The following is a 26,505-nucleotide window of genomic DNA, read 5'->3' on the forward strand; positions in this document are numbered from 1 at the left end:
ACCTTCTGGAGGTACCTTCTTTTGGATATGTTAAAGAGATCTGAAATTGAATATGTTCAGAATTTTATGAACTCAAACAACTTTACAAGAAGAAAACAAGCAACCCAATTAAAAAATGGGCAAAAGAGCTAAGTAGGCATTTCTCTAAGGAAGATATACAAATGGCCAACAGACATATGAAAAAATGCTCAACATCACTCAGCATCCGGGAAATGCAAATCAAAACCACACAGAGATACCATCTAACCCCAGTTAGGATGGCTAAAATCCAAAAGACTATGAACGATAAATGCTGGCGAGGTTGCGGAGAAAAAGGAACTCTCATACATTGTTGGTGGGACTGCAAAATGGTGCAGCCTCTATGGAAAATGGTATGGAGGTTCCTCAAACAATTGCAGATAGATCTACCATACGACCCAGCTATCCCACTGTTGGGAATATACCCAGAGGAATGGAAATCATCAAGTCGAAGGTATACATTTTCCCCAATATTCATCGCAGCACTCTTTACAATAGCCAAGAGTTGGAACCAGCCCAAATGTCCATCATCAGATGAGTGGATATGGAAAATGTGGTACATCTACACAATGGAATACTACTCAGCTATAAAAACGAATGAAATACTGCCATTTGCAACAACATGGATGGACCTCGAGAGAATTATATTAAGTGAAACAAGTCAGGCACAGAACGAGAAATACCACATGTTCTCACTTATTGGTGGGAGCTAAAAATTAATATATAAATTCACACACACACACACACACACACACACACACACACACACACACACACACACACAAAACCGGGGGGTGGGGAAGAAGATATAACAACCACAATTACTTGAAGTTGATATGACAAGCAAACAGAAAGGACATTGTTGGGGGGGAGGGGGGGAGGGAGAAGGGAGGGAGGTTTTGGTGATGGGGAGCAATAATCAGTCACAATGTATATCGACAAAATAAAAATTTTTTTAAAAAAAGAATTTTATGCTTTCATTAACGTTTCCTGTGCTAACGGAAACAACTTTTTTATTCGTAAATATTTATATAGTGCCTAGTACAGTTTATATAGTGCCTTCCACATACCAGGATCTTCCCTAGAAGCTTGGAGTACATTAGTCAACAAAAGAGATAGATTCTTGGCCTAGCAGATCTCTCACATTTAGTCATCCAGACCAGAAACCTAAAAGACGTTTTTAACATATTCCTCTTTTTTTTTAACCACTCCATTAAATCAGCATATGCCCTGAATTCACTTTTTATTTGCTCATTTCTGTCTAAGAATAAAATATGCCTATTTTTCTTTGTCCATAATATTAAGTAATCACCAGAATAACTTTTAAATTTATATCAATAAGTTTAAATCCACCCCAATTGATCAATTACAACTTCGTATCAGTAACCATGTTTCTGAAAGCCAGTCAATAAGTAGCAGCAAACTAAGAGCCACAGCCACACTCCGCACATACCCACTTATGAAAGTCTGACAATTCCCGAACGTTTCAATTCATTTTAATTTTCTTCTTAAAGCCTACATAAAATCAGCAGTTTGTGTAGTTCAGAGATGCTACCTACGTCCTACATGCATAACTCTGTCTTGATTAGGAAGAATAAATTAAGGCTTTTTTATTCTTTATATTAAATGTTGGCTTCTTCTTTCCACACATCTATTCTCGTTATAACTACTGTAAAATATGTATAAATCATATACACCTGAATGATTGCCACAGCCTCTTCGTTGGTCTACCTGGCACTATCACTTTCTCTTTAATTTATTCTTCAAACTTCAAGCAGTTCATTCTATGAGGTCAGTATTACCTTGATACCAAAACCAGACAAAAGCATCAGGAAAATAAAATTGCAAACTAATATCCCTTAGGAGCATAGACACAGAAGTCCTTAACAAAAATCCCCTCAAACTGAATCCAACAACATTTAAAAAGTATTATACACCATAACCAAATGGAATATATTCCAGGAATGATGAAGTGGTTTAACATAAAGAAATCCATCAATGTAATTTATATTAATAAAGAAAAAAAAGAAAACAACAACACGTGGCCATCTCAACTGCCGCATAAAAGGCATTTGGCAAAATCCAGTACCCTTTCTTGATTAAAAACACTTGGATAGGAATACAGCCTCCTCTTCCTTATAAAGGTATCTATGAAAACCCCACAGATAACGTGATGTTTAATGTGAAAGAACAAATACTTTCTCCTTAAGATGAGAAACAAGACAAGCAAGTCTGCTCTCAACATTTATTTTTAATATTGTACTGGATGTTCTAGCCAGGGCAATTAGTCAAGAAAAAGAAATAAACAGTGTCAAGACTGGAAAGGAAAAGTAAAACTCTGTTTATGTGTCATGTATGGCATTATTTGTATATTGAAAACACAGGGTAATCTACACACACAAAAATTTTATCTTAATTAATTAATTAATTAATTAATTATTTTGATTATGCATACTCATGGGGTACAAGGCTGATTGTCACCACCTGTGCCCAAGATATGATGGTCAGATCAATGCTATCAGCATGCCCGTTACCACAAATTGCGATTTTTCCCTGTGTTCCCCACCCAATTAATTCCTGACCTCCCTCTACCTTCTCCCTTTCGCCTGCCTTCTGGCAACCCTAGGTATGCTTTCTCCCTCTGCAAGTCCAATGCACCACTGTGGTCTTTCTTTACTTCCTTCTTTCTCTTTAACCTCCCATTTATGAGTGAGGACATGTGATATTTTTCCCCTTTGTCTGGCTCATTTCACTTACATAATTTTCTCCAAGCTCATTTATGTTGCTTTAAATGGCAGAATTTCATTCTGTTTTATGGCAGAGTGGTATTCCATGGTGTATATATACACCATTCTTTATCCAGTCATACATCGACGGATGGACATTTAGGTTGTTTCCTTATCTTGGCTATTGTAAATAGATCTGTGATGAACACACACAATATATTAGAACTCATGAATTAGCTCAGCAAGGCTCTAGGATACAAGATCAATATAGAAAAATCAATTTTATTTTTATACATTAGCAATGGACAATCTAGAAATGATATTTATAAAAAAATTCCATTTACAATAACAGCCAAAAGAATAAGCAACTTAGAAATATGTTTAACACCAGAAGTGCAAAACTTATCTCTCAGAACTACAAAACATCATTGAAAAAAATGAAAGAAGCCCTAAGTGAGTGGGAATATATCTTGTGTTCATAGATTGGGAGATTTATTATCATTAAGACAGCAATATGCCCTAGATTGATCTAAAAATTTATCACAATATTTATAAAAACCCGTTTTATTGTTTTAATTTGTTTTTCACCGAAATTGGCATGTTAATTCTAATAACAAAAACCATCTTGAAAAAGAAGAATAAAGTTGGAGGATACATATATTCTGATACTGAAACTTGCTACAAAGCTACAGTAGTAAGAACAATGTAGTAGAATGTTTCCTTATATAGCATAAAGAATAAAATATAATATAGACATATAGAGCAATAAAATATAGAACAATAAAATATAATTCAAATTCCAGAGATAAATCCATATGTTATGACCAATTGATTTTTAACAAGAATATTGAAACTATTTAAGGTGGAAAATGGTCTCTTCAAGAGATAATGCTGGAACAACTGGACATACACATGCCAAAGAATAAAGTTAGACACTCCCCATGTCATTTTATGTTAAAAATCAATTCAAAATGGATGGACAACCTATATGTAAGAGCTAAAACTATAAAACTCTTAGAAGAAAATGTATGGCAAAATTTTTGTGATCTTGGAGTGACAAAAGAAGATATGAATAAATTAGACTTCATCAAAATTATAAAATTGCATTCTTCAAAGAACACCATCAAGAAAGTGAAAAAGAGACTTGTATTTAGAATATATATACATATAAATCTTATATTTCAACAATAAAAGACAAATTAACCCAATTAAAAACCCGAAGACTTAAAGACATTTATGCAAAAAAGATATAGAAATATCCAACAAGCACATGGAAGATGTTTAACATCATTAGTCATAACGGAAATGAACATCAAAGAACAATGAGATACCATTTCATACCCACTAAGATGGTTAAAATATTTTTTAAAAAGACTAACTAGGATCATCGAAGCTGGGGAGAAAATTGTACCCCTCATGCACAGCTGGTGGGAAAGTAAAATGGTGCATCTGTTTTGAAAACATTTTGGGCAGTTCCTCAGAATATGAAACCTGGAGTTACCGTATAACACAGATAATCCACTCCTAGGTATGTACCCAAGAGATGAAAACATATATCCATGCAAAATCTTGGACATGAATGTTCATAATGGCATTATTCATAATAGCCAAAAAATGGAAAGACCCCAAAGTTCCATCTAATGATAAATGATAAACAAGTGTATATCTATACAATGAAATATTACTCAGTCATAAAAAGGAATGAAGTACTGATATATGATACAACATGAATGAGCCTTGAGAACATTGTACTAAGTGAAATAATCCAGTCATAACAAACTACATATTTTATGATTCCATAGGTATGAAATGTCCAGAGAAGGCAAATACATAATGACAGAAATAGATTAGCAATTGTTAGGAGCTGGTGAGAGGGGAGAATGAAAAGTTAGTGCTAATTGCCATGAGGTTTCTTTTTAGGATGATGAAAATATTCTGGAATTAGGTAATGGTGAAGGTTAAACAACTCTGTGAACCTCCTAAAAATCACTGAAATATACATTTTAAAGGGAGAATTTTACAGTATGTGATTTATTTCTCAAAAAAGCTATTATAAAAATAAAATCAGCCTGGAGTAATATGCCAAAAATACAAACTAACCTTGTTAACCTTATCTTGTTAAATATTTTCCAACAGCTTCCCCCTTGCCTTTAGGATAAAACCCAAAGTCTTTAATTAGGCCTTATAGAACGTACACATGTGATCTCTGTGTAACTTGTTTCCTTTCTTGACATTCCGTACCCCAACTATAGACACACCAAACTCTATGTTTCTGTTGTAAAATTCCTTCAAATCTATGCCTGGAGAACTCTGAGTTTTCTATGCTCAGATCCTTCAAAACAGCCCTCCTCTTTTACCTATAGCATGCTCATCTCAGGATATCTTCTATACAACTTTTACTCTACTATGAAACATTCCTTTGCTCACAAACTAATAGTTTAGGTATACTTGCTCAAGTACTCCATAGGATTCTCATAGGTACTATACTTGACTATAATTGCTACTTTCTGCCTCTCCCACTAGACTAGAATTTTCTGCATCTTCCCTTTTAGACTGGAACTAACCAAAAACATATTTATCGAATAAGTAAACCAGTGGATAATATCACTCTAGTGTTCTTTTGTGGACTTTTTTTTTTTTTTGAGTGATGACTATAAAAACAGGTCTAAATAATGAAACTGAACATTTTTTCTTTAAAGTTGTATTAGTCCGTTTTGTGTTGCTTGCAACAAAGTACATGGAACTGGGTAATTTATAAAGAAATGAAATTTATTGGTTACAGTTTCTGAGGCTGGGAAGTCCAAAGTCTGGTGGTGGCAACAATGACCAAGGGGTCTCATATTGCAAGACAATGGAAGCAGAGAGAGCTGAGAGAGAGAGAGAGAGAGAGAGACTCTCTTCTTTTAAAGCCTTCAGAACCACACCCTTGGTTTTAATCCATTCACTACTGCAGGGTCCTTATAACCCAATCACCTCTTCAAGGCTCTACCTTTCAATTACCACAATAGAATCTCCTACCCTCTTAACAGACATGGTGTGGGCTAAGTTTCTAATATGTAAAACTTGGGGAACACAATTCAAGCTTCAGAGAGTTTTGGGGGCACACTATTCAATCCACTACAAAAGTATTATTTTTTAATATAATTTAAATATAAATTTTATTTAAATTTGTATGCCATATATATAAAATTGCAAAACTGATGCCTTGTTAGAATATATTATAGCAGGGCTATCCCCATGGCTAGACTTCTAACCATCGAGATAGAGGTGTGCCTTCACAAGCACCATTAATCTTCATTGACAAACTGTTTAATCATCTGAATAATTAATATCTGCTGAATAAACTAGTATTCATAGTATTGTTGTCATGGGTAAACACCCACAGGGATTTTGTCTGTTGTGAATGTCTGAAGAAACACAACAGGGGATTTGAGCATTTAATAGAAAGAAATTCCATTTGGGTTTCACAAGCCAGGAGCAAGGTCAATCTCATGACCTAAAATAAACTAAGCTTCCCAAGCATGCAGTACTTGCAACTTCTAAGAGTTTAGGTACAGAAACTTACACATATTCAACAAGGACTGGGTTATTCATATGCATATTTAAGTGAGGATAAGTTTGCGTGCACAGTGCAGCATCATGTATGTTACATGCATCCCATATTCTCTTGGGGGTGGATATTTAAAGATTAAAATGAAGGCGGGTTGGCCTTCTATCATCAGAAGGTGAAATCAGGGGCATAGTTAAGACTAGTGTGCAAACTTCCCAATTTAGCTAAAACTGGTTTGGAGCTAACAGCTTTTGTACCAGGGGTTGCTATTGCAAAATTGTGTTCTCCCTCAGTTAGTATTATTGAAGAAAAGAAAGGAAAGGAGAAAGACTGATTAGGGAGAGAAAGGAATGAAGCGAGTAGCTCTTAATCAAAGAGAAGGGGGGGTTGGTAGCTCTCAGTATTTATAAATTTGCACAGCATCATATATCTTGCAGGATGAACATAATTTGATTTTTATTTTTAAAATGACTATTTCTTCCCTTCTAACACCAAAAACTTATTTTGATAAAATAAGTCATATTCCATTAGCCTGTGTCTACTCAAAGTCAGCTGTATTAGTCCATTTCTGTTGCTTATAACAACAAAGCTGGAATGGGGTGATTTATAAAGAAAACAAAATTTATTGCTACAGTTTCAGAGGCTGGGAAGTCCGAAGTCCAGGGAACACATTTGGTGCAGGTCACCTTGGGTGCAGGCTTTACAGCAATGCAGGGGTTTCACATGGCAGAAAATGGTGGTGGAGGGGAGAGAGAGAGAGAGAGAGAGAGAGAGAGACCCTCAATTGCTCTCATTTAAAGCCCTCAGAAGCATGCCCCTGACCACCATTATTAATCCGTTCACTACAGCACAGTCCTACAATATAACCACCTCTTCAATGCCCCACCTTTCAATTACCATAATAGGATTTCCCACCCTCAGCAGTTACAGTGGGAATTAAGCTTCTAACATATGAACTTTTGGGGTCACAATTCAATCCATAGCATTCTGCCCCAGCCCCTAAAGTTCATGTCCTTCTCAGAGGTAAATATATTCATCCCATCCCCATGGTCTTAACTTGTTCCAACTCAAAAGTCTCAAGTCCAAAGGCCCATCTGTAAAATCAAAACAAGCTATCTACTTCCAAGATACAATGGTGGGACAAGCATAGGGTACATATTCCTATTCAAAAAGGGAGAAATAGGCCAAAAGAAAGGGATAACTGGTCTTAAGCAAGTCTGAAACCCAGCAGGGAGACATTAGATCTCAAAGCTGGTGAATCATGTACCTTAATTCCATGTTTGATGTCCTCTGCACACTGGCATGAAGGTTGAGTCCCCAAGCCTTCAGGCAGCTCCACTCATATGGGTTTTCTGGTCTCAGGTGATGCCTTAGCTCTGGGTAGCTCTATAAGTCTGGGGTCAGTCCCCAGCCTCATCAGGGTCTTCCCACATGTCCCCATCCCAATTTGCAGGATCCCATTCTTTTCCAACTAATGCCCTCACTTTAACAGTAGATACCATGCTAGGCTGATAATTCAACTGTCTTTGTAGTTCAGCCATCTTATAATAATGGCTTGTATTTAATTTTCGGCAATTTCAGCCCTGTGGTTGCTGGACAGAAGATTCTGGCCTAGAGCACACTTAGAAATTTTTAAGTCATCTACATGATGCTTGAGCAGAGACTTTTTAAACTCTGAGCTCTTTTCTTCCTAACTTTGTCCAGAGATGCTAGGAGTAAACAACCAATGTCATTATATTCCGTGGAATTCAAAAAATATTCAAAGTTATTATGTATAGAGTAACTGAATCCCTTGTGTCTTTTACAAGTGGTGAATCAGGAGTATCAAATGGATTTATTTTGCATATCTCTAAGCAGTTCACGTCACGGACTACCAGTATTATTAGAAGTTGAGATGCTAGCATTTTTAGGCCTAAAGCCCTGAAACCAACTGAAGAAATTCATCTTTAAGATTCTGTTTTTCTAGAGCCACTCCTGGTATCAAAATCTGTACTAGTCAGGGTTCTCCAAAGAGTCAGAATCAATAGGCAGTGCTATAAATATATAAGAGGGGATTTATTAGGGGAATTAGCTCACACAATTGTGAAGACAAGTCCCACGATAGGCCATCTGTAAACTGGATTCTAATAGCGTAGTTCCATCCTAGTCTGAAGGGTTCAAAACCAGGGAAGCTGGTGGTGTCCTTGATGTAAGTCCCAGAACCCAAAAGCTCAAGAGTCTCAAGCTGTGATGGCCACAGACAGGAGAGAAAAGTGTATCCCAGCTCCAGCAGATAGAGCGATTTGCCTTTTTTCTGTGTTTTTTGTTCTTTTCTGGCCTCCAGCAGATTGGGTGATTCCCGCCCATATTGAGGGCAGATCTTTCCTACCCAGTCCACTCAGGTTCTCATGTTAATCTCTTTGGGAAACACCCTCATGGACACACCTAAAAACATTTCTTGGCTTTCCTTAATCTAATCAAGTTGACACCTAGAATTAACCTTCATACCAGCTGTAGAAAAAACAAGATTCCACAGGCTTCCCATAGGTTTCTAAGTCAGCTCTGCCTAGTTAGTTAAAATAAAAGCATTTTGTGTTAACTAACATTTCCAGGTGGGTTGTATTACTAAAACAGAAGCCACAAAGATGATAGGGTGCTCGTTTAAAAACAACAACACAAACAACAATCTCTACCATCTAAATATTGGGATTTATTGATAATACTTGAGCAGTAATTAGTGATTTGTTAGATAACACTTGGAAAGTGATTAGTTAATGTAGCATGTTAAACTTAACAGGTATATTAGGGTTCCCCAGAGAAACCTGTGTCTATTAATAACACAGATTCTCACTGATAACAACTATAATAGAATAGCAACTTGCTTTAGATAAAAAAGGGAAAAACTTAAGGTTCAGGGTTCAAGATAAAAACTGAAGAAGCTAGCCAGAAATTCCAAATTCTGAGACTCCAGTATTTGTACTATAGTTATTTTTAGTTAAGCTTGGGTTAGTGAATTCCAAATTTCTTCTTAATCTATGACAAAATAAATTTTATTGACATCTACACAATTAAGACACATATCTTTGCATTAACATACAGAGTAAAAATACGTACATACATGAATAAAACAATCCTTCCATTCCTCAGAGTAACAGGTGGGTATTCTGGAAAGAAGACTTCCCCAAGAGGTTCTAGCATCTGTCTGATTATCACTGAGTACCCATATTGTGTGTGTAGGCTGTTGGAAGGAGGGTTGCACTAAAAGAAAGGTTGGATCCAAGCCCATGTCTCTGATAATGGCCAGAAAACACCCACAGCAATAATCCAAATTACTTTCCCAAGATGGTTTAATGAGGAACTATCAGCAGTTGGCAACAGCTTACCCTGTCCCAAACTGCATTAGTCCTTGAAACTTTTGGCTCTATCTTTTTAACTTTATTTTTCCCCTCTCATTTGTCTAAAAAGTCTACTGATCTTTCTTTACCTTTATTCAATGAGCTCCTCTAGAGTTTCATTACTACTCTTAGAAGCACATTTACCTGACACAGGGCATTGTAAGAATTTTGTAAGTTACTGAATGTTTGCTGAAAAAATTTCTATAAACTCATTTTCAAATCATCACTTAATACCAAGAGAGAACATAAACAATGCAAGCAGTCAGGCACGTCTGGATGGAAAGAACAGCCTAAATTATTTCGTCATGTTAGAACTCCCTGTCTCAAGTCAGGCTGGTCCTAGAGAAAGAACTAAACATGTCAAAAGGCTACAGCTTAGAATAAAAGGATACAGAGTGCAATAATGAGGCTCTTAGCCTCATTTTTAGTTTGCTAAGGCCCATCTCTCAGTAATGCCAGTGTTTAACTTAAAATTTTTATTTAGACTCAGACTAAATTCTAAAATCTTCGGTATCATATCCCAAACTCTCTATAATCGGAACACACTATCATTTGTGATCTTAAGTATTACTTCTGCTTTTGTACTCCAGCCAAAAATAGACACTTTTCATTTCACTCTAGGATATCCTGTGCTTTTTGGCCCCTCTCTATGTGCTGGCTATGTTCTTTCTCTCTGCAATGCCCTTTAATTGATATTACATGTGGCATATTTCATTTTTTCTTAGGTCTTACACCTTATATTCTGCCTAAAAACATGGTCAAAATGTTTTTGTCTTAAAATAAATGTATTCTAAATGGTGTTCTTTCTTTAAGCTATTTCTCTATCTTTGTTTATACTAAAAACCATCTTATAACATCATCCCCAGCAAGACAATTAACTAGGTATTCATGAAAAAAATATTCCTCCTACTGTAGACCTTCTAAAAATGCTAGGTAAAATATAAGCACAAACTTTATGATCTCAAGAAAGTAAGTGACATCTACAGGTGATGAGACTGATAAAGTAGAACGCAGTTTTTTATGAGAGTCCTGAAACCACAGGTGCCATGAGGCTGTTTGCACATCTTATTAACCTAGAATCTTGCAAAAATAAAATAATTCCTGAGATTTCACATGTGTAGGTCTTTCTTCCTTCACTGGGGATTGAAATTTGTTATTTTTATTACCTATATGGTCCAGGAAACTCTAAGTTGAAATATCAGTGTAAAAGTTGTTATTGCCTAGTGCTGACTAGCAGAAAGAAATGCAAATATTCTCTGAAAAGATTCAGCCTCAGTTCAGGACACATAAGATTATCACATGTGAAACCCAGCCATAGTTCAACTCACAATATGAAATTTCCAAAAGAAGAAATAAACAAGCTTCCACAATTACAAATTATCAGAAATAACAAGCAGCAAAATGAGATCCTCAAAAACTGTAAGTATTAAAAATTTGGAAACAATATAAGCTAAGCATAAAAGATCTAACCAAATAAAAGAGTTGAAGAGATAAAGTAAGACACTTTGAATACCTAACATTATTCAATAAGGAAAAATAATATCCACATCTAACACTTTGCATCAGATAAATATTTCAACTGGACCCAAGATTTCAATGTAAAATATGAATTGAGGAAATTACTAGAAAGAACCCTGGAATAATATCTTATAATCCATGAGTGTGTAAGTTCCTTCTGAAAATAAGAAATCTGGAATCCATTAAAGAAAAGACTGAAAAAAATTATTTATAGAAAAGTAGAAAAATTTCATCATGGTAATATCCAACAATAACAATGTGAAAAGAAAAACAAGAAAATGGGGAAAAGATGAAACTTATTTCGCAGAGAAGAAAGGGTTAATCTCTTTATGCATATTAATAAAGAATGTCTGCAAATTGAAAATACAAAGACTAAAACTCAATATAATGTAGGTATAGGATGTGAACAAGCAGTCCTAAAATGACTTTAAAAAAGGAAAAAATGTTCCCCTCAGTCAATAAAGCAATGCAAATTAAAATGGCCAGGAAATACCATGTCTCAAATATTAGATTGGTATAACTACAGACATCTGATGAAATACCATATTACTTAGACTGTGGAATAATGGACCTTATCATACATTGCAAATGGGATGGCAAATGGCTGCAATCCACAAAGACAGCAATTTGACAGAATTATTAAAACAACAGATTCATATAACTTCTGAACCAGCAAATGTACATGAGAATTGATTTGTACTGTTACTTATTGAAAGACTGTTAGTGATTGCATGATATTATTAATAAACAATCTAAATATCCATTATTAGAGGGCTAAACAACAACAAAAAAGATTGTGTCCATAAAATAGATAACTATGCATCAGTTAAAAACCACAACAAGGAAGCTCCTTATGTACTGATAGGATTATCATGTTAATATATTATTAGGTGAAAAAACAAGTGGAAAAATAGTGTCTATTGTGTGCTACTATTTGTGATAAATGAGAAGGTGAGAACACATATTTTAATTGCCTTAATAGGTATAAAAAGTCTTTGTTAAATAGTATTGATAAGTGAGATAGTATTAACATTAGGCAATAGGAATTGGATGGATGGGATTCAGGAGAGAGAATTTTCATAATGTATCTTTGTATCATTCAAAGTCATGTCAGGAAAAATAATTCAATAGATGGTTTAACTGAAGAGATTTTTAACTAAGCGATTTTAACTAAATATTAGGCATGATTGAAAAACTTATTAAGGGAGGTTGAGGTACCTAGAAATTGTTAACGGTGGAAAGCTGTTACCACCCCTGCTACCAATGGAAAAGGGGAGGACGTAATTTCACAGGAGCTCAGTGAGAGCTACTGGAAGAAAGGAGGACCCCATCAGATCTGTGATTGTAGTGGGACACAGCAACTGGCCGAATCCTGATGCCAAGGCAGGAAGGAAGAGGGGGAAAAAGGAGATTACAGCCATCTATCTTCTCCCTCTGCCAGACTCCACAAGGAACCCCAGCAGTGTAGCCTGTAAGTGGGAGCCTCCTGGTTTGCAGAGCAGGAGAAAGAATAAGAATATATGAAGGAATGGATGGCAGATGGAAATACACAGCAAAACTGTTTTAAAAACGTTTTCTGATGTTCAAATCACTTGAATTTAATTCCCACTTAGAGATGCATTTTATATAGAAGTTCGCATAGAAGAAATTACTTATGATTTAAGAGTATTTTTTAAATGTAAAGCATTGATAAATGTAATCTCATCAAAATTTACAATTTTTGTTTATCATAGGCTAACAAAAACCAAGTTAAAAGCAAAATCTTCAGACTGAGGGAACAGGTTTACAATGCATGTAACTGACATCAGATTAGTAACAAGGATATGTATTGGCGTTCTAAATATTGATTTAAAAAGATAAACAACCCCAGACAAAATTGGGCAAAGATTTTGAAGCACAGTTTAAGGAAAATGAAATTAAAGTGATCAATAGGCAGACAAAAGCTTGCTCAAGCTCACCATTAATTGTGCAAGTGCAAATTAAAAGCAGAATTAGATAGCATGCTACATACAGGTTTTAAACAATTAAAAGTCTGACAAATTTATTTTAGCAAGACTTTGACACAAAAGCAATTCTTATACATGACCAGTGGATATATAAAATAATAGAACCTTTGGGAAGCAGTTCAGCAATATCTAGTTAAAACTGAAGATGGCGCATTCCCGGTGAACCAGTGATTCAATCCTGAAATGCATCACCCTAGGGAAACTCTCAGTTACTGGCACGTGAAGACATGCACAAGAACTTTCACTGCAGCCTTGTTTGTAATGGCATAAATAATGGCAAATATCTTGAATATTTATTAATAGGACAGTGAAAATTTGTGCCATATTCATACAACAGAAGAGTGAAGAGCAGTGAAAATCAATGAATTAGAGCTATATCTATGAAACATAAATGTCATACCAGAAAGACAAATTGCTGATAGTATTACTTATATAAAGTTTAGAGGCATGCAAAATAATATTATATGTTTTTAGGTATAATAGCAAAAATAATACCATATTCAGGGTAGAGGTTAACGCTAAGGCATGGCAGATGAGAACATGGAAGATTTGACTGTTTGAAAATGTTCCTTTTTTCTTAAACTGTGAGATGAGTATGATAGTGTTATTATATTTTTATGAGTATTTAGATATATCTGAAATATAACTACTGTTAGGTCATTTTATTATGCACTGACATATATTGTCAGTTAGTGTTTACAACCATCATGATATTAGTCACTGATATTACATACAGCAGCAATGACTTATAAAATATCAGAATAATGTAGATTAAGAAAAAAGAAAAATAATCCCACCAAATAATAAGACTGAAACATGAAGAAGATCATAGAGCTAACAGTATGGAGAGATATGTTTCAACGAAGATCTTTCTGAATACAGGCTTTTTCTATTAATTCTCAAATCCTGCTTACAATTTTCAGCTCCACATTCAATTGACATTTCGTATCTGTCTTCTCATTTTCTTTACTTCCTCTCATATTTCCTTTGCCATCTTCCGGGACACTCAAGTGTAAAAAATTTGTATTGTTTCTAATTCCTTTTTCACTTTCTTGCTCTCCAGATACAGTAAGTTACTTCTACAAGCCCCTTGTATTCATTGCTATCTTCCTTTCCCCATCGACATCACTTCTTGAAAGGCTGTTGAAATCATATTTTAGCTGGAACTTTTGCTTCTAGTCCCCTTCCTCCAGTAGTTTAATTACCAGAGTAGTATTCCTAGAGTTGGGATCTAAACGTTCTATTCCAGGTCCAATATTTCCTGTGCCAATATATGTGAGGCTCTGACACAGTACCTTGTGTCTCACCAATCCACTGTGATCTTCGCCACTCATTTTCAAGCCAGTTTCTGCTCTACTTCCTGAAGGCTTTTAATTTTCATTTGTGAGTACCATTTTTGTCCTGGTTAAAGAATGTCATTGAGTTATCATTTATTGTAAAGCATAGCTAATTTTTGTCTTCAGTTACTTGTGTATTAAAGTATTTTTGTTTGGAGTCAACCATATGTTTTTAACATCTCTTCACTCTTTCCAGCTTGTTTTGATGACTTGAGGGAGATTCAGCAGTTGATACTGGATTTCATCACATGTAAGTGGCAAAACCTGGTCTTTCATAAAACAGTTATAATTAAATTTTAATACTTTCTCCTACTTTTTTCTACCTTATATATACAATTCCACAACATTTTTGTATCACTGAAATTGCAGAAGATTATAGTATTTGTATTTATATGGACTAACATCAAAAATAACGGAGGATGTTGCAGGGATTACCGACCTGAGGGATCTTGCTGAATTTAAGCAATTTAGATGCTCATTTTGGCATACAGGTAATTCAAGGAAGGCATGCTGACCAGTTGCTGAAGATTATAGGAAGATTTTTTTCCTATATATTTTGTTATTGGATGCTATAGATAATAATTTAATTTAAAACAATGACAGAAAAAACGTCACAAAACTTTTTTTTTTTTTTTTTTGTCTTTTTCGTGACCGGCACTCAGCCAGTGAGCGCACCGGCCATTCCTATATAGGATCCGAACCCGCGGCGGGAGCGTCGCCGCGCTCCCAGCGCCGCACTCTCCCGAGTGCGCCACGGGCTCGGCCCACAAAACTTTTTATTTTAACATTTTTAATATTTGTTGGACCTGTTCCAGGTTTATCAATGTTGACCAACATTAATTTATCCTAAGTTTATGACTACAGGAAGGATGACACTGTCTTCCACTTACCAATTAATTGTCAAAGGATTATTTCTATATATCACTTTTCCTTCATTCTAAGTTGCCAGTGATTGTAAAACAATTCCATCTCTTTAATGATAGCAAATTGGCAAAACATAAAGAAACATTATATTAAGGGTATATATTGGCTGTGTAATACTTCCCAATTTCAGTAATGTTTACATTAAAAGTTATGCCCATTTTATAACCAAGGAAATGCAGTGCTTAGGAATCAGCCACTTATTTAGGTGCGAATATATCTTGTATTTTTTTTCCAGATGACATTTTCTGGTGGACAGAAGCTTTTAATTTGCTTCTAAGTGATAGTTCTGGAAGGGATGGTAACCACGTGAAAATTAAAGTACGTAGGCAAGTGGCTGTTAAAAAGCCATGCACTAAATACCCAAGAATAAAGGCCAGGACAGGATTCATTTATAGTTTTAGTACCTGTGATTGTCCCTTCTGCGCATGTGTGATATTCATAGGAAGAATGGGGGGGGGGTGCGTGCATGCGTGTGCACGTGCACACTGGTACCAGTGCTCCAATTGTGAAAGACAAGTTTATTATCAGTACATTATATGTACATTTCTCATAGAATTTCAACATTTAAATACTATTCATGGCAAACATTGACTTCTTTGTTTTCTAAGGGCTTGCTAGGATCGAATCACTGAGAATTCCAGATGGAGAAGGATTGCTTTCAGCCTCATGAATGGAAGCCCGCCAAAGTTTAAACTAATCTTCGAGTGGGGGTGGGTGGGAGGACCTCAGTAGTCCCCTGGAGGATTTGAGAAACATATTTACACCTCCTGCTTTGCCAACAGTGACAGCAAAACAAATCATGCTCTGTTCAGACAGCATGATGGAAGCATATTTAACCGAAGGGAAGTTAAAAACAACAACTGCTCAGATTACTTCAGAACAAGGCATTTCAAGAAGGCTTTCCATTTTTCTATATCGTTAGTTTTTCAGAAATAACAGCATATTCTCATCCTTATTCTTCACCTCTCTCTCATCCCAACTAAACAATACACTGAGCTCAGACAGGTGTCTTTCCTAAGAGCTTTTCTGTAGTTTTTCCAACGAAGTTGGAAAATCTAGAGTTTCCAATTCCATAGCAAATATATCATTAGCATGGTGTATTTATCCAAGGGGTGAAGACATGAAGCTGGCTTCAGTAAAGTGTTTGGCTCTTACTCCAAGGTTAATAGAGGCAGTACTGAGTTCATGGAGATGATGTTACTGGGAAGAGTCATAATAACCCATTCCTCTTCTCTGTCCTTTTGTTCATTTAATTCTTTGGTGTTAGAGCTCAGGGAATGTGTTAAGAATTCAGGAAAATACGACATGCATTTTATCTCATCTTTTCCCTCCTTGTACTCACTCTAGTACATATTTGTCTCTTATGCTGCATTTCATGCTGCATATTTGCCAACTGAGACTCTGAATTCTTCAGAAATCTGACCCGCACGATGGTTTTAATCCTGTAGACAACTTAAGATTGCCTTACTGTGCATACCATTCTGTGGAAGTGAAAACATATGCTCCCATTATGCAAAGTTTCTTTTTGTTTATATTGTATTATAAAACTATGATAATACATATCTCTGATTGAATTACTTAGTTTTCAAAATGAAAAAAGCCCTTAGTGACCGCATAGTTTTTTTCAAGATAAAAGATTTAGGCATCTTAAATTGCCCAAGGTCGCTTATCTTATTAATGCTGGATTAATCAATACAATATACTTCAGGTTTCCTGACTTCTAATGAAGTGCTTCGCCTGTCATAGCCTTGATTTGGAACATATTTGTTCATTATTTCTCAAGTGTCTTGGCTATAATTTATCAAGAGTGAATCCTCTCTGTTTTGAAATATAATTAACCCCAATGGTAAAACCATAATAAAAATACTCAAAATATACCAGATAACCAGAATGAATTCCGGATGGTGGGAAATTAACAAATAGTTCGAAATTGAATTGATGGATTCTCCCTAATTAGTGATGCGAATGAATTCACGAAGTGACCGAGCGAAAGGGATGCCACATACTGTTAAGAAAAAAAATCAAGGTCTTATGCAAACACACACCCCTCGATACACCATGTCTTAATACCCACTCTCCTTTGACCACACAGATCATATAACACTCCCTCCCACTCTCCTGAGCATCCTCAGGACGTGTGCTGACTCTCTGTAGATTATTTTCTCATTTCTTCATTTAATCTTTAGGCTCACGTGATACATGTAGCGCACAAAATGCAACTCAGAGGAAATGTTCAGAGTTGAATTGAATAATCAGACATTTCCAACAGTGCTAATTATTTATTCATAAAGAAAAAATGTACATTAAATATAACAGGGAATACTTATTTAAAAAAGAGTTACTAGGGAATTTGAATCACTCTTTTTCAGTAATTATGTGCGTTGGTCACACGTATGATCCTCCATTTATTCTTGAAATACAAATAAATTTACAACAAAGGATTTCATAAAAAAACTTCAGTAAAAAAAGGCAAAGATGATAGAAGAAATAGTGCGATGTTAAAAAAAAGTGAGAGCCAGATGTATACACGGTAAATGACTTTAGAAACCTAAGAAAGATGTGGTACATCTACACAATGGAATACTACTCAGCTATAAAAACGAATGAAATACTGCCATTTGCAACAACATGGATGGACCTCAAGAGAATTATATTAAGTGAAACAAGTCAGGCACAGAAAGAGAAATACCACATGTTCTCACTTATTGGAGGGAGCTAAAAATTAATATATAAATTCACACACACACATACACACACACACACAAACCGGGGGGGGGAAGAAGATATAACAACCACAATTATTTGAAGTTGATACAACAAGCAAACAGAAAGGACATTGTCGGGGGGGAGGGGGGGAGGGAGAAGGGAGGGAGGTTTTGGTGATGGGAAGCAATAATCAGCTACAATGTATATCGACAAAATAAAATTAAAAAAAAAAAAAAAATGTTTTGATCAAAAAGGGAAAAAAAAAAAAAAAAAAAAAAAAAGAAACCTAAGAAAGATGATTTCTACCTGACGTTGAGGAAAGCTGATAAGAAATCCGATGCTATGCTATGGAACGCTCAAAAGGGAACCACGTGTCCCCTTTGGAAGTGGGAGTAAATGCGAAGCCAGAATAAAAAAAAAAAAAAAAAAAAAAACACTATTAAAAGTTTAATATTGAAACCTAGACCTCCTTCCTCTTCCGTGCAACAGTACTCAGCTGTTGGTACCATTTACATATTATTTATACATTTTATATAGGGAGCATTGTTGTGACCTAAATGACAATTGCAGTACCACTGTTTTGGGCATGTGGGTATAGGAAGTGTGTGTGAGTGTGTGGGGGTTGGAGAAGGAGTAAAAACAAGATCTAGATCTTTACCTTCCATGGAAGGATGTGAATAGAGAATGCCTACAAGTCAAAAATCAAAAAGTAGTAATATAAGTATGAATGTAGATATTTAGAGATAATTATTAAAATAATAAATTAAAAGAGTTGAAAGTGGTTACCTCTGGGGAGTGGAAACTTGAACTGAGGATTAGGAGACTGTTGATTTCTTTACTAGTCTACAGTACTGTTTGCTTCTTTAAGTTTTCTGCAACTGTTAGATAAAATATAAAAAAAAAAACAAATCAAATAAATAGCATTAAGTTTCCATAAATTTGGCATTCTACCCCCAGAAGAGTATGGGAGTACTTCTAAAAGTTCACGGAAAAACAGAGTTAAAACATAATACACATACTTTCATGAACGTTTTGAAGTACCCTCATACTTGTAGTGCTGACATTTCATGTTGCATTTTGATTGTAGACGCATATCTTTAATTATCAGCTGAGCTTAAGGTATGTATTTGCCCTTGTTTAAATCTTCTTGATTTCATCATCTATAAAATAAATACAATGGAGTGCATGCAGCCTTGTCATTCTTGCATGAATTTTGAGGAGACTTGACATACCATAGGATAGCAGTGTAATCTATTTAGATCAGCTGTAAGTAATTTAAATTTTATATGCCATTTAATCAATGTTGAGAGGAGAAATAAATGAGCCCTTAGAGATTAATGATTTGCCTGAGGAATTTCTATTGGCAAATAATCATAATGACAGGAAAGTCCTTTAGTACTGTCATACGCTTAACAGAGGCATTCAGTTTTAATATTTTTTATTCTCTTATTTACACTAAATAAAAATAAGGGCGATGCTTAAATTTTAATTCAGATTGTTTTCATTGAAGTTTGAAGCAGTATCATTATAGAAATATTCTGGAATATTTCATAAACATATCATGCTACTTGATAGTTCCATTAATTTAATTTGAAAAGTGTCAGCATAAAAAAATCTTTGATTCATAAGGGATTTAAAAAAATACATCTCTGATGTATGTGTTTTTTTGTTTTGTTTTGTTTTGACATGTCATTGTTATATTAGTCTGTCACCACTTAGTCTAGATGACTGCTGTCAGCAGAGCTAACTAGTCAACGATCATCCTTGATCTTACACACGTGCTACGGAACACATTCTTTATTATCTGTTCCAGAAAACACTATTTATCAAGACCCCTCAGGCAAAGCCTCCCTGGGGTAGAATGAGACCCAGTATCAACTTTAAGAGTACAAGAGAAATCTTGTTGACATAATTACCAGGAGGAGATTCAAAGGGAGAAATAAACCACAAAAGAGCTGATGTATAAAAATGGGGGAACATAAAAGATTTAAAGGGTTCTTTTGCACATTTCACTGTAGAGGAAAATTTAAGTCTTTCTAAGCCCTCTACTCTCTCTTATATATATCAATTATTGGTAAGAAAATATATTATTTTACTCAACTGCATGATTTCTTCTTGACAAAGTTAGGTTACTGTAAATTCTCAGGATTCCTATAAGATGATTCAGTCAAAGAATTTTTTAATATAATATAATTTCTTAATAAGAACTAGCAAGAAGACAGTGCTCATTATTAGGCGTAAATATTAGTCTAGATCAGGGGTCAGAAACCTCTTTTTGTAAAGGGTAAGATAATAAAAATTTTAAGTTTGTAGACCATGCAGTGTCTACAGTGTCAACAGTGGCAACTATTCAGCTCTGCCATTGTAGCATGAAAGTAGCCAGAAATGATACAAAAATGAATGGGCATGGTTATGTCCACTAAATGTTTGTCCTCAAAATAGGCATCCAGTAGAATGTATCTCATGGGCTGTGATTTGCTAACCATGTGTCTTAGATGGTATTATAGCAGCGAATCAGGGATGACAAAATCTTACCATAAATATTATATCCACAAGTACCCAGGAAGTCTCCTAGAAGGAATACACACAGTAGTAATAGTCATATGGAAAATTAATCAGTTTAGGAAGGTCAAAGACAGGCAACTTCCAGTGCTGAGCCGTGGAGCTGTCTGGTTGAACTACATGAATAATCCAACAGGCCAGAATAAGGGTTTCTTTTCTATCTACACTGAAACAGAATCTGACTCAGGATATTATTGATCTCCTTTTGGTCACAAGCCACAAGAAGTAGAAACTGGCAATCATGCAGAGATAAAAAAACGTTGCCAACGTTCCTGAAGACAGGTGGGCACCTGCCAAGCTGCTATGCTGAATGGAGTAGAGACTGGTGGAATGAGGCAGCTCCTTCTACAACTGGCTTAAGTTTAATTTACTCAGACAGATTGATGTTCAGAGAAAGTATAAAAAATGTCATCTGAGAATCAATATGAATTTCTCTGTTTTTTAGAGCACGGTGATTAAAATTAGTAAATTAACGTAGTTCAATAGATCATTTCTTGCTGATCATTCAGGTAATAAATTCTCCTTTGGGGGAAGCCAAGAGTTAGATTACAGAGAACTGAAACTCTGCAGAGAGATAGAGAGAGGGAGAGGGAGTGTTTAAGTTAGATAAAAACAGACTGTTCTAAGGCAGTTCCTAGAGCTTGATGATGCTTCATTAAATGTTACTTACACTTCGCCCTGAGATCTAATCTTGCCCTTCCACAAATTTGCTGCATATTTGGCAAAGTTATAAACATTTCTAGACCCCAGTTTTGTCGTTTGAAAGATGGGATAATATTAAATCCGCCTTACTCAAAGCCTATTCCTTGGCACACAAGTTTAAAAATGTAGTAAATTAAAAACAAATAAACAAAAATGAATACTTGATCAAATGAGTTTAGAAACTCTTCTTATTTTTGGAGGCACTATTCATAGATGTACTAATTGTCTCTTACCTGGAATAGAGTCATGACCTCCTAACTTGTCTGAGTTATATGTCTGTTCCTCTCTCTCCTCTAACATTCTTCCAAGCCAGAATCATCCTTTCAAAAGACAGGTGCATGATTTTGGTCATCCATGGCTCAAAAAAGATCCATGCCTTTTCTTTCTGTTAGCTTTGACATTCCAGTGCCCTATCTTGCTGCTCCCATCTATCCCCTAACTTCCTTTGCTTTGCTCCAGGCGCTGCTCCTTGTTAATGCTCTGTTCTTTACAGCCACATCTCTTTTCCTTGTGCATGCAATTCCCTTTAACTGAAATGGTTTTTTCCTCTCAGCCACCCCTATTGCTGTTCAACTAATTAAATCTTACTCATTTTTCAGATGTCTGCTCTATCTTAAATTCCTCAGAGAAAACAAGGACAGATATCCTGACTTGAGGAAATCAGCTTAATACATATTCTCATATAACTACTATAGTATCATCTCTCTCTCTCTCTCTTATTATCATATGGTTATTACAGTGTTATTTATATTCCTATCTCCCCAGTACACCTTGTTCATTTTTGTGAACATATTGTCACCCCCTAGCACTTATGGTACCTCTTTTCTAGCAGTAATTCCAAGGAATATGCACACAGATGAAAAAATATAATTTTATGATCCTCAAAGATCTTAAAATATTAAGCATTCACTCATCTGTGTTTTCATTCTTCATGAAACTACATCTCATTTTATGACCGTGCATTGTGCTGGCTCCTGGTAATAGAGCCATGGAGTTGCAGAAAGAGTAATTACCTCAAGGAGCACAAAATCAGGAGTAGGAAACAGTACATGTCAATACACACGTACTTATTCAAGCACAGTTTTGAAAAAGCCTTTAAACAACAAGTGTGGAGTGTTGTGAGAATAGAAAATTAAGGGATTTGACCTAATTTGGGAGTTGCCTAAGAAGGCTTTGAAGAGGACGTGATATTTAAACTTATACTTGAAAGAGAAATACATAGTAGAAAAAAACATTACAGAGACAGATAAATTACAAGTGCACACACACATACACACACACAAGACAGTGTATGAAAAATGCATATTCAATAGAACAATAACTGTAGTTTAGAGAAGATCAGGATGTCCAGAAGTGATCTAGGCTTAGACTTGAACCATAACTTGCTTCAGATCAAGACAGAGAGTTAGTTTCTGAATTTTGTCCTTGTAATAAATTTAAAGGCAATCCAGGTTAGGTTTCTCTCTCTCTCTCTCTCTCAGTGTGTATATATACACACATGCATGGATTTACCCCAACACAGCATGAAAAGTCTAACATTCGGTGACTAACAAAAACAGAATTCTTCAGATGATTTGAAATTTCACTAATATAAAATATTTTATTCATATTCAGATGATTTGAAATGTCTTCAAAGCCCTATTTTACAGCCTTTATTCTATAAGAACTGATCATCTACATTATCCTTTTTCTGAATTTTAATAAGGGATAATTTAAAACACATGTATTCTTCTTTGTCTCCATAGTATTTTTGCAAGGATAATTAAAGTAAATGAAGCATAATAAAGAAAGAATATTAGCTACCAACCAAGAGTTTTCTAAATGGCAAAAAAAAAAAAAAAAAAAAAAAATCTAAGTACTTTGGACTAATAGAAGTCCAGTCTAAATTGTAAACTATTTTAAAATACAAGTATTCTACTTCTTTTAACTACATTCAGTAACTTAAAGTGGATTTTAGAGCAATATGTTAGAAATTGCTTTAAGGAGTTGATAAAAACTATTTAAAGTAGATATGTTGACAAAATAAAAATGTTTTGAAATCCTAGAGAGTGCTTTAAACACTCTATTTCTGGTATGGCTTTAAATAGCCAATTACAAAATCGTACTATTAATTTTATATACAGGGATATTTTTCTTCATGATTAATAAAAAGGTCAGTGTCAACTCAGATATTGACCAAATCTTCTGAAATTTTTATGAAGTAGTGAGCTTTTCCTCTTCACATTCTTCTGTTGATATTATAAATCCTTGGTATTACCCTCAGAGAACTACCATGGTCAGCACGTTCAAAAACAAAAATGAGCAATTTTAGTGCGTGCACAATTCTCACCATATCTAATAAATAAAACTCAGCAATGTTTAGCAATTTCTTATTTTGTTTAACTGTTCTACAAACATGGAAATTATTTGATTGCAAAAAAGATCAGATGATATTTTCCCTTTGAAGCAAAGAAATGAGTCATTGAACGAGAAATAAAATTTTACACTTAATTTAAGGGAGCCCTTTGTGGGCTTTAAATACAAACCTTGGGGAGAGGAAGGGGCCCTTGGGTGCTGAGCTACAATCCAGCGATAATAATAACACATGTTTGGGGGACACTGCTGGCTCACAAATGTTATAATGTGTCAGAAGTAAACAGCTCCACTCATTCTGGTAGTTTTACTGTTTCTGGCGTGTTGTGATGAGTGATGTGTGTGGCTTGAAAACCAAAAAGACTGAATTGCTTAACAAGCTGTGAACTAGAAGACTTGGGCCAAATGGAAGCTTAATCAGCATTTTTCTTCTTCCTAAATGTAAATGGTATGACGAGTGTCCTGTGAATGATGCTGTTTATTGTATACTGTCAGAGGATGCTGCTGAAAGACGCATTTCCTTTTGTTTCCTTACTGGGCTTTGATTTGTAAAATGAGGTTTAAACAGTGGATGAAACTGAATCTAAAATTCAAGTACAGATAACTTAGTGATATTTATCACACCTGGGACAAAGCCTAGAAACAGTTATTCTAACTTCAGCTTTTATGATTTGAAAGAACAATGTGTATTTTTACATTTAAAATAATCAGTTTAAATGTAATGAATTTTTGAATAATTATAGGCATTAACATTGGAAAACTTAATCTGAGCCAAAATGTTCATGTGCACACTGCAACGTGCATAAATGGTTACTAGAGTCATATTTTATCTTATACCTTTATAGTATCACTAATAATTTAACAACAAAATGTGATAGAGATATTTCTTTGGTTTATAAGTATTTCTAAAATCATTATAAGTATTCATACACAAATTCTTCACTGTATAGCAAAGGGCATGGCGATGTACAAATATAAATCTTTTTGAAAGATTATTATGTGCCCCAAAAGGTTAAAAAACATAATTTACCTTGTCTATGTGTTAAAATGATTATACCCATCCTGAAATCAATGTGAACCATACTGCATGTCAAAAGTCTGGATCTTTAAGACTTCATTATGACTATTGTTACAATAAAAATATTTCAAGATTGCTGAGTTTAGAAATTAGGTCAGTACCTTTCTTAGATACAGGCATCAAAAGTGAGACTTGTTAAAGAGCCTCTGCAAATCACAAACACTGAAACACAATGACTCTTTTTTTCCAACTCTGCCCATATGGACATTTTTTGAATGTTTGTTAACAAATTGCAATCATGTTGAAGAATCATTCAAATCAAACTGGCATCCTCAGGCCAAAGGATGAGGGACTATGAGCTTGCGAGTGTTTGGAGGAAGTGGAGAAAATCAGAGTTTTTGCCCTTGGAAACCCATGAAAGATGATTGCTTCTGTTAAAAGTTGGCTTCCCTAAGACACCAGAGTGTTTTCCTGGTTTGTGCTATTTCCCTCTTGATTGAGGTAGTTTGGAGAGGCACTTTAGTTTGTATTGGAAGTCCTGAGTCAGAGAAATGATGCTGATGGAGGGGATCCAGTTCACCCCAGTTCATTGTGAAGCTTGACCAAATCATTCAACAACTAGAGTGGGGCTGGGGGCAGCCACTGTCCAGGAATCTTTGGCCCAGCATCACTTAATGCTCTGTTATTTCCAGTCCTCCTTCATAAAATATCTAGCATTGTCACAAGTCATATCCTTTAGCCTCTGTGTGTGGAGGGGAAACCATGCTGAAAGAGCTAGAAGCCCTTGGTAAGAAGGCATGCCGGATTGTGGGAAGCTGGATTTATACATTAAACACTGGAATATGAATCATGATTTGTACTTTGGCCCCAGACATCAGGATTATTAAGAGTGGGCTTGAAACAGGGAACTTTACTTGTATCATATTAAGAGAGCATTGGATGATTTAAAAATAAGAGAAAAAAGAATTACTCCATCCACATGTTGGTGCTGAATTAGGATGACTCAGTTTTGTCACACTTACAATAAAATGATGAAATGTTTTATTTCTCCAGCTCTAGCTACTATGATGAATTTTCCTTTATTCCACAAACTAATTTACGAAACAATGATAACAAACTTTTGCCATTTACAGAATGCTACATTGCTGAACTTTACATCGTTGACTTTTTTAGGGCTTTGGGAACAGTGCTTTAAATTCAATTCAATAGGCTTGGAAATAAATAGATGTGCAATCAATAATTTTTACAAACATAATTTATTAATAAAATCTTAAACATAATGTGATACATTCTTAAAACTGGGAAATATAGAAATGTTACTTTTTTAGTGCTTTTTATAAAATCTATTTTTCTCTCTTAAAAAATTAGAAATTAAGAACTATAATATATATTACCCTGCTGTCTATTTATAAACCAATATGAACATGTTTGCATCATGCATTTTAAAATAGGATTAGAAGCTTAATAATGGTTTAAAAATAGTGAAGAAAATTTTCAAAGCACAATTTATTCCACAAGCATGTATTAAGTGCTACAATAATGCCAGATGATTTAATAGGAACCAAAAGAGAAAACTTGAGATTTATTTTTTAGGAGCTTCTATTTTTATAAGAGAGACACATATAAAATTTGGTAATTCTGCCACAAAGTGGTATATAATACAATGTTGATAAGAGAAAAGAACTTTGGGAATTTAGAGAAAAGGAATGACA

The 26,505-nt window shown here is 35.0% G+C and overlaps 1 pseudogene; it reads right to left on the minus strand.

Annotated features, from left to right (window-relative positions):
• Positions 1-26,505, minus strand: part of LOC134372721 (very-long-chain enoyl-CoA reductase-like) — a 70,242-nt pseudogene that overhangs the window by 1,195 nt on the left and 42,542 nt on the right.

The sequence above is a fragment of the Cynocephalus volans genome, chromosome 3 (genome assembly GCF_027409185.1).
Source record: "Cynocephalus volans isolate mCynVol1 chromosome 3, mCynVol1.pri, whole genome shotgun sequence".
Taxonomy (NCBI): domain Eukaryota; kingdom Metazoa; phylum Chordata; class Mammalia; order Dermoptera; family Cynocephalidae; genus Cynocephalus; species Cynocephalus volans.